The sequence below is a fragment of the Nycticebus coucang genome, chromosome 11, assembly GCF_027406575.1.
Source record: "Nycticebus coucang isolate mNycCou1 chromosome 11, mNycCou1.pri, whole genome shotgun sequence".
Classification (NCBI taxonomy): Eukaryota; Metazoa; Chordata; class Mammalia; order Primates; family Lorisidae; genus Nycticebus; species Nycticebus coucang.
This window is the reverse complement of record NC_069790.1, coordinates 117855499-117867691: the sequence shown is the minus strand read 5'-3', so window position 1 is coordinate 117867691 and position 12193 is coordinate 117855499. Positions and strand designations below refer to the sequence as shown.

At 34.8% G+C, this 12193-nt stretch overlaps 1 protein-coding gene across 1 annotated transcript in view; it reads right to left on the bottom strand.

Annotated features, from left to right (window-relative positions):
- The window catches only part of CNTNAP2 (contactin associated protein 2), a 1471582-nt gene that overhangs the window by 703643 nt on the left and 755746 nt on the right, over positions 1 to 12193 (bottom strand). The window lies entirely within an intron of this gene.

Below are 12193 nucleotides of genomic sequence, written 5' to 3'. Positions count from 1 at the left end.
TATAACATGTGTGTCAATACTGGAGAGTTCCTATTGGATCAAAGTTGTCCCATTGACCTTTGTAGGGATCTGAAAGTCAAGACATAAAGCACCATTTATATTTGAAAATAGCATTTCTTGAAAGTTTAAAGTTCCTTTTGGGGGCTTTAATATTTTTAGAAGAAGAAATTATTTTCTTCAATGTGCTTAAAATCCATGGTGATGAAACATTCTGACAATCTGTAAGTGAATCAGGAATGAACGTTAAACTTTGCTACGTTAACAACATACATGCTGATAAAGGCACAGAAGGGGCTAACAGTAAGTCTTGTAATCTGTTATTCTCAAATGGCAAACTTAGTTAGTATTTCAGAAAACAGCCTAATCTGTTGAAAATTTGTATCTGTCATGTTGTCTATAGACTGGTGATAGTTGAAATAGGGTAATCCCATTACTCCCAGTTTGAATAAAATCATAGCACAACAGACAGGATAAAAGCAGTTCTAAATTTTTTTCCAGAATTTCAAATTTTCATGATCTTTTTTAATCATCCACTGCTGAAGAAACTATTGAAGAATAAAAAAATATGTTTTTAGTTTATTTGTGCCTTTATACCCTGGATCTTGTTTACTCAGTCAAAATGGTCATAATTAGTCATTTATCAATACAAGTGCCTACTTTGGGCCACAGATTTTGGTCGCTGTAAAAAACAGCAAAGAAAAAGATGCTACATTTGATATTCTGTTTGCAGCGAGGACGGTATAGCAATGGATTCTGTAGCATTCTTCAATGGATTCTGTAGCATTCTTCAATGGATTCTGTAGCATTCTTCAATGGATTCTGTAGCATTCTTCAATGGATTCTGTAGCATTCTTGTGCTAATCGAATCGTCAAAACAAGCTTGAATGTATACATGCAAGTTGGAAATTTTTCCTTTTAATAATTACTGTGTATATATCTGATTGGTAGTTAGGAATATTTTTTTGTTTCTCAAGTTTTTATTCATTTGTTCAATCTGCTCTGAGAAAACTAAAAATAAATATAATATGGACAAGGTAACTGTTGCTGACACCAGTTTCTACATAAAGGCAGAATTAAACTGAATTTGATAACATACTGATTAAAATTAGAAAACAGTAGCCTCACACGGCAAGCCGGGTGATACTATATTTTCATTAAGTATGCTGTAAATGCTCACACAACCATTCTTCTTGGGTATTTCTTCATTGAATTTTGTTTACACACACAGTTCTGGTGATAAGCCATTTAAAGAACATGAAACTAGGTTGCAAAGGCTGCAGTTTCTATGTTCTTACCATTGTTTATAAATCACAATGGACATATTTCAAAGATTCATATTCTTACCTATTTAAATTGAGATTCAATTAATTACATTTGCCTCTCACACAAATGTTAGACAAATATATATAAGTGAACTGCACAAAGGTATCTTTTGTTACTTCGTTATGTTAATAAATGTCAAATCTTGGAAGAAAGATAATATTAAAAATGCTTCTGGCATTCTGGCCATTCAGTGTAATTTATTTTCAATATGGTGCTCAATCTTCTTCCATTTGAAATCCTGCCATCTTGCCAAAAAGGTAGATAATATTGCTGGCAGCATGGGGACTGAAGACCCCATTCTTGGCAGGAGAGGGCACCCCCAGAAAAAGGGAAAATAAAAAGTAAGCCAAGGGAGTCGGAACAAAGAAAAGTCAGCTGGTTTACCTTTAAACCAGCCATTGCTAAATTTCTTATCTGAATAAGTTTCCAGCCTTTCCTGAAACTCTGGCCTATTGAGGATACAGCTTGCACCAATACCCTGCTGAGTCTGTGAACACTCTGAGGAAAACAATAGCCATAGAAGAGACTGTGGCAAGACCTAGAAAAAGATACACCTTCTAGGTCATTTCCTGCCCATTAAACAAACGAAGCAGGTACTCATTGTGGAGGTTAGCATTTGCCTGGGACAGAGACCAAGGGAACAGCTGGAGCCCTGAGATACGGGCAGGAGGCTTACATCCCTTATCGCAGAGGAAAATCCTCTCTCCCACCAAGTCCTCAGAGGAGATTAACGCCAGTGGTGTTTTATTCTACAGTGAACTTGCAGAGTTTAACACCTCCCTAGGAATCTGTGAGTGACTCCAGACAGGAGGCTTCCCCCACACAAGGCTCAAGTTTCAAATTCCTCAAAACTGCTCAAATCCTTAAATGTAATAATAATAACAATAGGAGCTGATGTGCTCACTCAGAGAAACTGCTGGTGTCTTTGTTCCCTCCCTCAGCATACCACCTGGGCAAAGAGATGTGAATAAATGCCGAGTGGAAGAGAGACTTGGGGCCACTCACCAGAGCCCACAAACGGGTAGTGGTCCCCTGAGCTCCTACTTTTGAAAAATCATGTCTCTTTGTTTATCGTTGTTCCTAACTTTTCTTCAGTTGGTTGCATCAGTTCCACAAGTCTTAGCAGACCCAGCCCCCGGGGTGGGACCCCAACAAATATGATCATTAGAGTCCCTGTTAATGCCTCCATTGTGAGTGTGTAAATTCTTTAAAAGTTGTTTAACCATGATAGTTTCAAAGTTGCTTTTTTGTCTTCCAGGCTCAAGAAGATGCTTACTTCACTAAAACATAAAATAAAAATAAATAAATAAACCATAACTGGTTATAAGAATAATTCTAATATGCTTTTATGTGGTGCTTGCCATCAAATAGGCGTCTTTATGGGTATAATGCGGGACTGAAGATGTGAGAAATATGAATACCTTTCTACACTTTGCATAATGAGGCAATTAGTTGTTCTCCAAATCTCTAGATGATCAGCAATATTCCAGAAACATGTGCTTGGGTATGATGTGTGTGAGCTGTAAATGTAAGAGTCCCAATAATTGCTATAATTGCAGAGGGGCTCCCTGTCTCACCTAGCAATTATGCACTGGGTGTGTTGTAAGAGTTCTTGGTGTGGCTTATAGTTTGTGTGGCACAAAGTACTTTCAAACAAAGTTTGCAATTAATGACTGTAATGAATGCAACAACTACTTCCCCATACTTTAACATTAGTTCATGTCCTTTGTTATAAAGTATCACACACATGTAAATTTCACATAATTAGATGGGCTCATCAATCTGTTATTTTCCAATTACATAACAAAATAGTTGCTGAATGAGATTTATGGGTAAGGTGCTAGAAAATACATTTCAGGCCTTGGAAACTCTTATTTGCATATTCTAATTAGCAGTTTATTAATCTTAAATGCATAAGGAAATTAACTGCAGCTTAATCTCATAAAATTCATCACTGTAATCCTTTATTACATGGCTTTGATATACATTATTTTTTAGTAGTTTATGTACTAGAATAATAGTTAGAAGAAAGAAAATTCCATCGCCTTATTTCAATTATGTGTCTTTCCCCTCTGGCATACTCACCTATATTATGACAAAAATTTTTATAACTTCTTATAACCTTTGATTTCAATAAATTTAAAAAAATATTTTCTGTTTTAAAGTATTCTACTAATGTTTTCTATTTTCCTCTTTAGGCAATGTCCTGCTTTTCTCCCCATCTAGTGGAGTAGACCCCCTTATCCACTGGGAAAATTCTCCAAACTCCAGGGGATGCCTGAAACCAAGGGTATTACTGAGCCTTGTATATACTGTGCATTCCTATGATAAATTTTAACTTATGAATAAGTTATAGTAGGTCACAGATTATTAACAACAATAACTAATAACAAAATGAAACAATTATAACAATATGCTGCAATAAAATGTATGTGAATATGGTCTCTGTCTCTCTCAAAATGTAACATTTTAGGACCACATTTGACCACAGGTAACTGAAATCACAGAAAGTGAAACAGCAGCTAAGGAGCCATCATTGTGTCGAGAAAAGCAGATATAAGAGTAACTTTCTGTGAAGAAGACAGTTGTACAGATCATCAGGTGATAAATTTCACAAAGCAAATTATATCAGTTCATAAAACCTTAATTATTAAGTCTCTTCTGCATGCCAGAGGCTGGGTGTAATACACAGGTTAGAAGCTAAACTGGAGAAGCTCACTGCCCCGGAGAGTTCTAAAATGAGACCCTCTGGGAGGAGAAGTGTAATTTCTCCTGGTCCAAGCCCCAGCGGGTATGGGGGATGTGCTGCAGGCAGTTCTGGCCTGCTGTTAGGTTCCTTGTGCCCACTGAGTTTTACAGCAGAACTTCATTGAAGAATAGTATTCACTTAAGTATGAAAAGAAGGCACCATTTAGTCATACGAGGAAGAGGAACCTTCAAGTTGTTGAGAGATAGAAGAAAACTTCCTCATCTTCATTTTGCAATTTTTATTGGGAGCTTCCAAATCTTATCTATTTTTTATTAAACCCAAATGGAACAGATAAACACAACCAATGATAATTATAAATGCACTCTCTGCAATGTTATACACATAAAACTTGTCATGTTACACCTGTGAGTTTCTTTCATGATACAGAAATGAATTTTAAAAGAAATTGCGGACAAGAATATAATCACTTGTTAACCCAATATAATGGTATATATAAGAATATATTATTAATATTATAAGTATTATAATGTTAATTCAATTTTGTAGCCATTTATACACACACACATATATAAAAATTATGCGTTCACTGTATTCTAGCCTTATGAGTATGTTTATTCTACTAAAATGTCTTAACTGGTCACAGGAATACTTCTAATATGCTTTTATATCATCATATATTTTGTACATGTTATATTATTTATAATTATATATTATATATACCATATTTATTACTATTCATTGTATAATAAAAATAAATTAAAAATTATATATAAACAAGCAGACAGAGCAATGAAAAAAATGTCAGAATGACTGTACAACTTCTTTTCATGTCCATTTGCTTAAGTTTGCAAGGTCAATGGCTGATATTTAACAAATATTTCCTGTTATGGCTTCAACAGTTAAAATGCTGAAATATTTTATACAACTGCTAAACAGCTACTGCTTAATGTCCTTGATCTACACTGTAGTGACAGCCCTGGGTCTCCCCAAAGTCTCCACATCTCAGAAATAGCTGGGGCCCTAATATGTTGCTTTAGCTCTTAGGTCAGGTTTTCATTCTATATGGTCCATGCACATGACATATTGGTGGTTGAATATTTAAAATACCACATATATGTTCTGATATATAGTCATTGATTAAAACATCATCACCCAAAAAAACAGATGCTATTCCGATTGCTATAGTTGTGGTCCTTTAGAATCTCAATAGTTATAGTATAAACATGCATAGTAGCCCCTTTATTTTTAAGGAGCTATGATGAGATCAAGGTAGTCCCACATATCCCAAAACTTAATGATAGGAAAGTTTTCTCTCTATACCTCACATCACTACTTCCTTACAAAAGTGCTGCACATGGTCCCCTGAACTTGCCATGCACATTTGTTTCTGGTCTTTGTAGGTCTAGAACAATGTCTATATTGCCCATTGATCTTTTGAACTTGTACAAAGCAATTTAAACAAGATTTGAATGAAGACGCAGGTTACAGATCACAGTTTTAGGCAAGAAAGAGTAAGTGAAATTTAGAATTTGTAATCAATGGAATTAAAAAAAATGAACTAGGACATTCAGAGCTGACCAATTAGCACAGCTAAAAACACATCATTGAAACTTTCAATTTGGTTGATTTAACTCTAATGCTTTTTTGCAATCCTTATTTTAGCATTTGGGTTTATTTTTAATGTGTTCTATGTCTACAAATTATGATCTTGGCTTGAAACTAAAGACTTCTTAAATCACCTAAAGTAAATACACACATATATATACACACACAATTATATACATATAGGACTTCTTAAATCACCTAAAGTAAATATATACACACACACACATATATATGACTTCTTAAATTACCTAAAGTAAATATATATATATATACACACACACACATATACAAATAAAATCATTCCAAAGCAAAGCACAAGGTCATTGTTGAAGCAATGGGATCATATAGTTCCTTGAATAGGGTCAACCTGAGGGTACTTATAACATAGACTCAAACATTTTTTTTCTTTTGAGACAGAGCTTCAAGCTGTTACCCTGGGTTGAGTGCTGTGTCATCATAGCTCATAGAAACCTCTAACTCCTGGGCTTAAGCGATTCTCTTGCTTTAGCCTCCCAAGTAGCTGGAACTACAGGCACCTGCCACAATGCCCGGCTATTTTTTGGTTGTCATTGTAGTTGTCATTGTTGTTTGACAGGCCCAGGCTGGATTCGAACCACCAGCTCTGGTGGATGAGGCTGGTGCCTTAGCCACTTGAGCTACAGGCATCAAGCCAACTCAAACATTGTTATTGGCTCCTTAGTCCTAGACTAAGAGTTAGGAGCCAGAAAAAAAAAAAAAAAAAAGGCAAGAGACTAAGAATCCATATAATTAACAAGTTATTGCTTATTTTTATTAGTGAAAAAATAAAAATATGTTTACAATATGGTAATCTCTTGGGAAAACACCGTCCCTTTTCTCTGAGTCCTATTTTAATCTATTTCCTCAGTCTATTGTTCAATTATAGCTTTCAGGAAGACACCTCTAAAAACACTGTAGACAGTTTTTTCTTATTCTCTATTTATAATTTATTTGCTAGTGTCTTTGTGGAGAAAGCAAAACCAAGAAAAATCAAAACACAAGTATTCTTTGGATGACTGGCAGACTATTTCCTCGGAGTATGATGTTACAGAAATGGATGTTCCTGAACTAAAACCATAAAAGATCTTTATTATATTTCCAAAAACATTTGTTTCCTTAATTATGTTTCTTAGAGAGCTTTTCCCCTATATCTTTCAAATAATGGATCATACTGTAGGATGTCACCTTAAGTTACCATACCCATATATCACTCTGCTCTTTGCAGTGAAACTGATAAAAATGGATATGTCACCAGAGAAGGAATGACATACGTTTATTAAAATCAGACATACCACCGACTTCGTTTGAAAGTTTCTCTAAGGTAGGTTGTAAAGAAGTTTGAAATGTAATTTTCAAGCCTTTCTATGTAATTATGGCATAGCTCAATGTGTAGCACTGTTTGGCCCTATGGTTTTCCAAAGAAAAGATTCAAACTTCCATTACTTTCTCCATTAAGATCATTAAGCACAGCTCTAATTTAGCTCTTTTCTCAGTTCACTTACGCTTTGCGGATTGAATTCCTCCCTACCCCTACCTTTAAGTAGTAAAATATATGTGTTTTTAATTGCTCTTTAAATTTCATAAACCAAGATAACATATGGTTGTTTACAAAGATCTAATTAGCACATTTACCTAAATATGCTTTCATGGTTCTGAAGACATTAAAATTAAAATGCAAATTATAATGTGTATATGAGAACTAAGGGAGAACAATTTTAACCAAGCTGCCTTTAGGAAAACGATTCCCCTTTCTATGAACATGCAATTTTAGGGTGTGGATCTTGCCCGGATGAAAGACGGAAACTTTTCTACAACTTAGAAGTCTTCATTCTATAGTCACTTAAGAAAATATTAACAAAGCTGAGACCTTTAAAGATGTATTATTAAGATAGCAAATAATTAACCCAGAAATCCGGATTTTTTATTTTTTGATTTATGCCATGAAAGAAACTAATAACAAAGGGAGAAATCATCAAGAAGGATAAAGTTCAGTTATTAGTAAAACAACCCCAGCACAATTAATATTGGGGGAGATCAGCCCAAAAAGGCTTTCTGGAGAAGGTGCATCTTCACAGTACGTTCAATGCCAGCTAAGAACATGGGACCTGTACTGGGAAAGCATGTGGCAAGGCAAGGATGACTTTTAAACAGCTGAGTTTGAATAAGCTAAATTGAAGGTTCCTGTAACAAGTATAAAATTCTAAAACAACAGGATTCAGGGCATGTTAGAAATGAATCACTAATTTGGGTATAAAAATATAACTAGTTATCAAGTTTTGAAATACAAATGGATTATTTAAAAAGGCACAAAACTATATCTGTGCATTTATTAATTGTATTTACCGTGAAAGGTGATGAGGTTTGAAGAGGAGTGTGTGATCTTGAGCAAAAAGAATAAAGCTGGAAGGAACACACTATTGGACCTCAAAATACATTACAAGGCTACAGTAACCAAAACATCATGGTACCAGCATAAAAAATGACACATTGACTAGTGGAAAAGAACAGAGACCCTGAATATAATTTTTCCCATTTACAGCCAACTATTTTTGACAAAGATGTTAAGGCTACTCAATGGGGAAAAGGCAGTCTCTTCACTATATGGTTCTGGGAAAACTGGACAGGCAGACGAATTGAAATTAAACCTTTATTTCACACCATATATAAAAATCAACTTGAAATAGATTAAAGACTTAATGTAAGACCCCGGAACTATGGAACTACTATAAAAATACAGGAAAATAGCTCTGTGACATTGATCTGGGCAATGATTTTCTTGATACGGCCTCAAAAGCACAGGCAATAAAAGCAAAAACAGACAAATGGAATTATATCAACAGAAAAAGCTTCTTCACAGCAAATGAAATAATTAACAGAGTGAAGAAAAATATTTTCAAATTATACATCTGATAAGGGGTTAATATCTAAAATATATAAGGAACTCAACTCAATCACAATAAAACAACCTAATCAAAAAATGAGCAAAGGATCTGAATAGACATTTCTCAAAAGAAGACATACAAATGGGTCAAAAGGTTCATGAAAAAATACTCAAACCACTGACAGAAAAATAGCAAAAAGAAAAAAAAAAGAAGAGAAAAAGAACTGATCATGCATATTTTTAATAAGACATACTACAATCAGAAAAATCTTAAAAGGACAAATTGAATGCCAGAAAATTTTTTTTTAAGTATTAATTAGTAAAATCTGAACTCTTAAAAAGGAAAAAATTCTAACTTTACCTTACTTGGAGGAAAAGTGACAACCTATGATTTTTATTGTAATAAGAATAAATTTTACAGACACACTTCAACTACCAATGTAAATTCTGTTGAATCTTATTATGATGAAGATAATTGCTTAAACTCTATTGCACTTAAATAACTATGTAAAATAATGTTTTCTGAGACTCTACTTTCTAATATCTGAAAAACTCAGCAAGACACATTGAAATGCTATTTATATGAATAACTCTTTATAAATAAATTGTATTGTTAGACTGCCCATTTTTTTAACAATAGAATCAAAGCTTACTTTATAAGGAAAAACTCTGATACCATGTCTTTTCATTGCCTCCAGCTTTAAACGTTTTCACAGACAGGAACTATGGCAATAGCAGTTTGCAAATGAAGTGGTTTGTAAATCTTAAACTGCAATTTTCTCTCAAACAAAACAACATCTAAAAAAATATGCTCTCTCAGGAGAGATGAAACTGTAGCGTCTTTTGTCTGGTATTCAGATGTTGCTGGATATGTTTTCAACAACAACAAAAATCCTCCATTTAAATAGCACCTACATCTTTCCACCAAAATCTTCTCCCATAATATCTGTCCACAATGGGTGTGGGGCTTAGTATCTCATGCTAGTTAGATGTATTATTCATTTCTTTTCTGCTTATATATCCCATAGTTTGAAATTTCCCCCAGAATTAAAAAAAAAAAAAAGTATATAGTCACTGCTTCAATGTATCTCTTGTTTATTACACCTCTCCCAAACAGGCAGTGCAGTTAATGACACACCATTTACATTTAATAGTATTCAGACATATTTGGCACATGTTTTATTACATTATTTTATAGGGCTTAAATTTTTTAAAAGCCTTACTGATTACTGCATCATTTAGAATGCATAGAAAATTATCTTTTACTTTGAAATTCACAAAGTAGTAGATTATAGCCTTTGCTTTCTATCTTTTCAGAAAACTTCCTCTGATAATTCAATGATTCACTTACTCTCAGATTTATTTTATTTTTTCTTGAATCATAACTGTGTACATCGATGCATTTTTGGGCTTCAGTGTACTGATTTGATATACAATGTGAAATGCTTACATTGCACTGATTAACACATCCATCACAATTATACTCTTTTCTTAATAGTTTTGAAATGTACCATTGCATCATGCACAGAGAAACACAAATTAAAACCACTTTGAGATATCATCGAACTCCAGTAAGATTAGCCCACACAACAAAATCCCAAGACTACGGATGTTGGCGTGGATGTGGAGAGAAGGGAACGCTTCTACACTGCTGGTGGGAATGCAAGCTAACACGAGCTTTTTGGAAAGAAGTTTGGAGAATACTCAAGGAACTAAAAGTAGACCTACTGTTCGATCCTGCAATTCCTCTACTAGGTGTATACCCAGATGATCAAAAATCATTTTACAACCAAGACATCTGCAGCAGAATGTTTACTGCAGCCCAATTCATAATTGCCAAGACATGGAAACAGCCCATCGACCCATGAATGGATTAACAAATTGTGGTGTATATATATACAATGGAATGCTATGCAGCCATAAAAGATGGAGACTTCACACTCAGATTTTTAACAGAAAACACAGTCTCATTTCCACGGGCTTGGTTTTAAAAATTCAATGTCCCTGGTTCCAGTCTTGGGCACTCTTCCCACTTTTTCTCTGGGACTATGGTTAATATTGCCCGAGGGGTATTGCCATCAGTGGCAGCTGAGCATTTAATTTGACTAGTTCAGAGCAAAGAAAAATAGACGGTAAAGTAGGGAGGACAGGGAAAACAGTATTTTCTTAATGGAGTAGTGGAATAATGTGATTTTTTTTCTTATATATCTAGAAAGCAGTATGCTACAGAGGAAAGAGGATGTTTGGGTACATCCCAACTTAATCCAAACTTCTGGCTCTCCCTCTCTGTGGATAATTACTTCACTACTCTGAGTGTCATTTTTAAATGGGAATAAGGGTGTGGCAAGGATTAAATAAGATAATACATGTAACAGATAACACAATGCTCAGAACATGAATGATAGTTGCCTGGTAATTACCTCCAACTGAGCCATGCACTTCCACAGCTTTGCTTTTTTGCTTCTAGAAAAGACATTCCCAACGAGTGAGCTACAACAGTGCCACAGAGTAGCACTTGGCTATACAGACCACACCTCACATGGCATTTATAGAATGAAAGAAAGTTTAAAGACTGGGCGGTGCCTGTGGCTCAAAGGAGTAGGGCGCCTGCCGCATATAGTGGACGTGGCAGGTTCAAATCTGGCCCCAGCCAGAAAATAACTACAAAAAAAGGAAAAAAGAAAAGGAAAGAAAAGAAAGTTTAAAGACTTAGGTCTTTGGGGTTCTCTAAGTATAAGACATATCGCAGGCAAAGAGGGAGAGTTTGACCTCCCCTGCACCCATTTGGATGCCCTTTATTTCCTTGTTTTGTCTAATTGTATTGGCTAGAACTTCCAGCACTATGTTGAAAAGTAATGGTGCCAGAGGACAACCTTGTCTGGTTCCAGTTCTAAGTGGAAAAGCTTTCAGTTTTACTCCATTCAGTAAAATATTAGCTGTGGGTTTGTCATAGATAGCTTCGATCAGTTTAAGAAATGTGCCACCTATGCCTATACTCTTCAGTGTTCTAATTAAAAAAAGGATGCTGGATTTTATCAAATGCTTTTTCTGCATCTGTTGAGAAGATCATATGGTTTGTTTTTGCTTCTGTTGATACAGTGAATAACGTTTATGGACTTGCATATGTTAAACCAGCCTTGCATCCCTGGGATGAAACTTACTTGATCATGATGTATGATTTTTTTGATGATAAGCTGTAATCTATTGGCTAGGATTTTGTTGAGAATTTTTGCATCTATACTCATTAGTGAAATTGGTCTGAAATTTTCCTTTCTAGTTGGGTTTTTTCCTGGTTTTGTTATCAGGGTGATGTTTGCTTTGTAGAATGTTTTGGGGAAGATTCCTTCCTTGTCAATTTTTTGGAATAATTTCTGCAGTATGAGAATAAGCTCTTCCTTAAAGGTTTGATAGAATTCTGGTGTGAAGCCATCTGGACCAGGGCATTTTTTGGTTGGGAGCTTTTTTATTGTTTCTTTGATCTCAGTACTTGAAATTGATCTGTTCAGGAGATCTATTTCTTTCTGACTAAGTCTAGGGAGAGGGTGTGATTCCAAATATTGATCCAGTTCCTTCACATTGTCAAATTTCTAGGCATAGAGTTTCTGGTAGTATTTAGAGATAATCTCTTGTATCTCTGTGGCATCTCTTGTTATTTC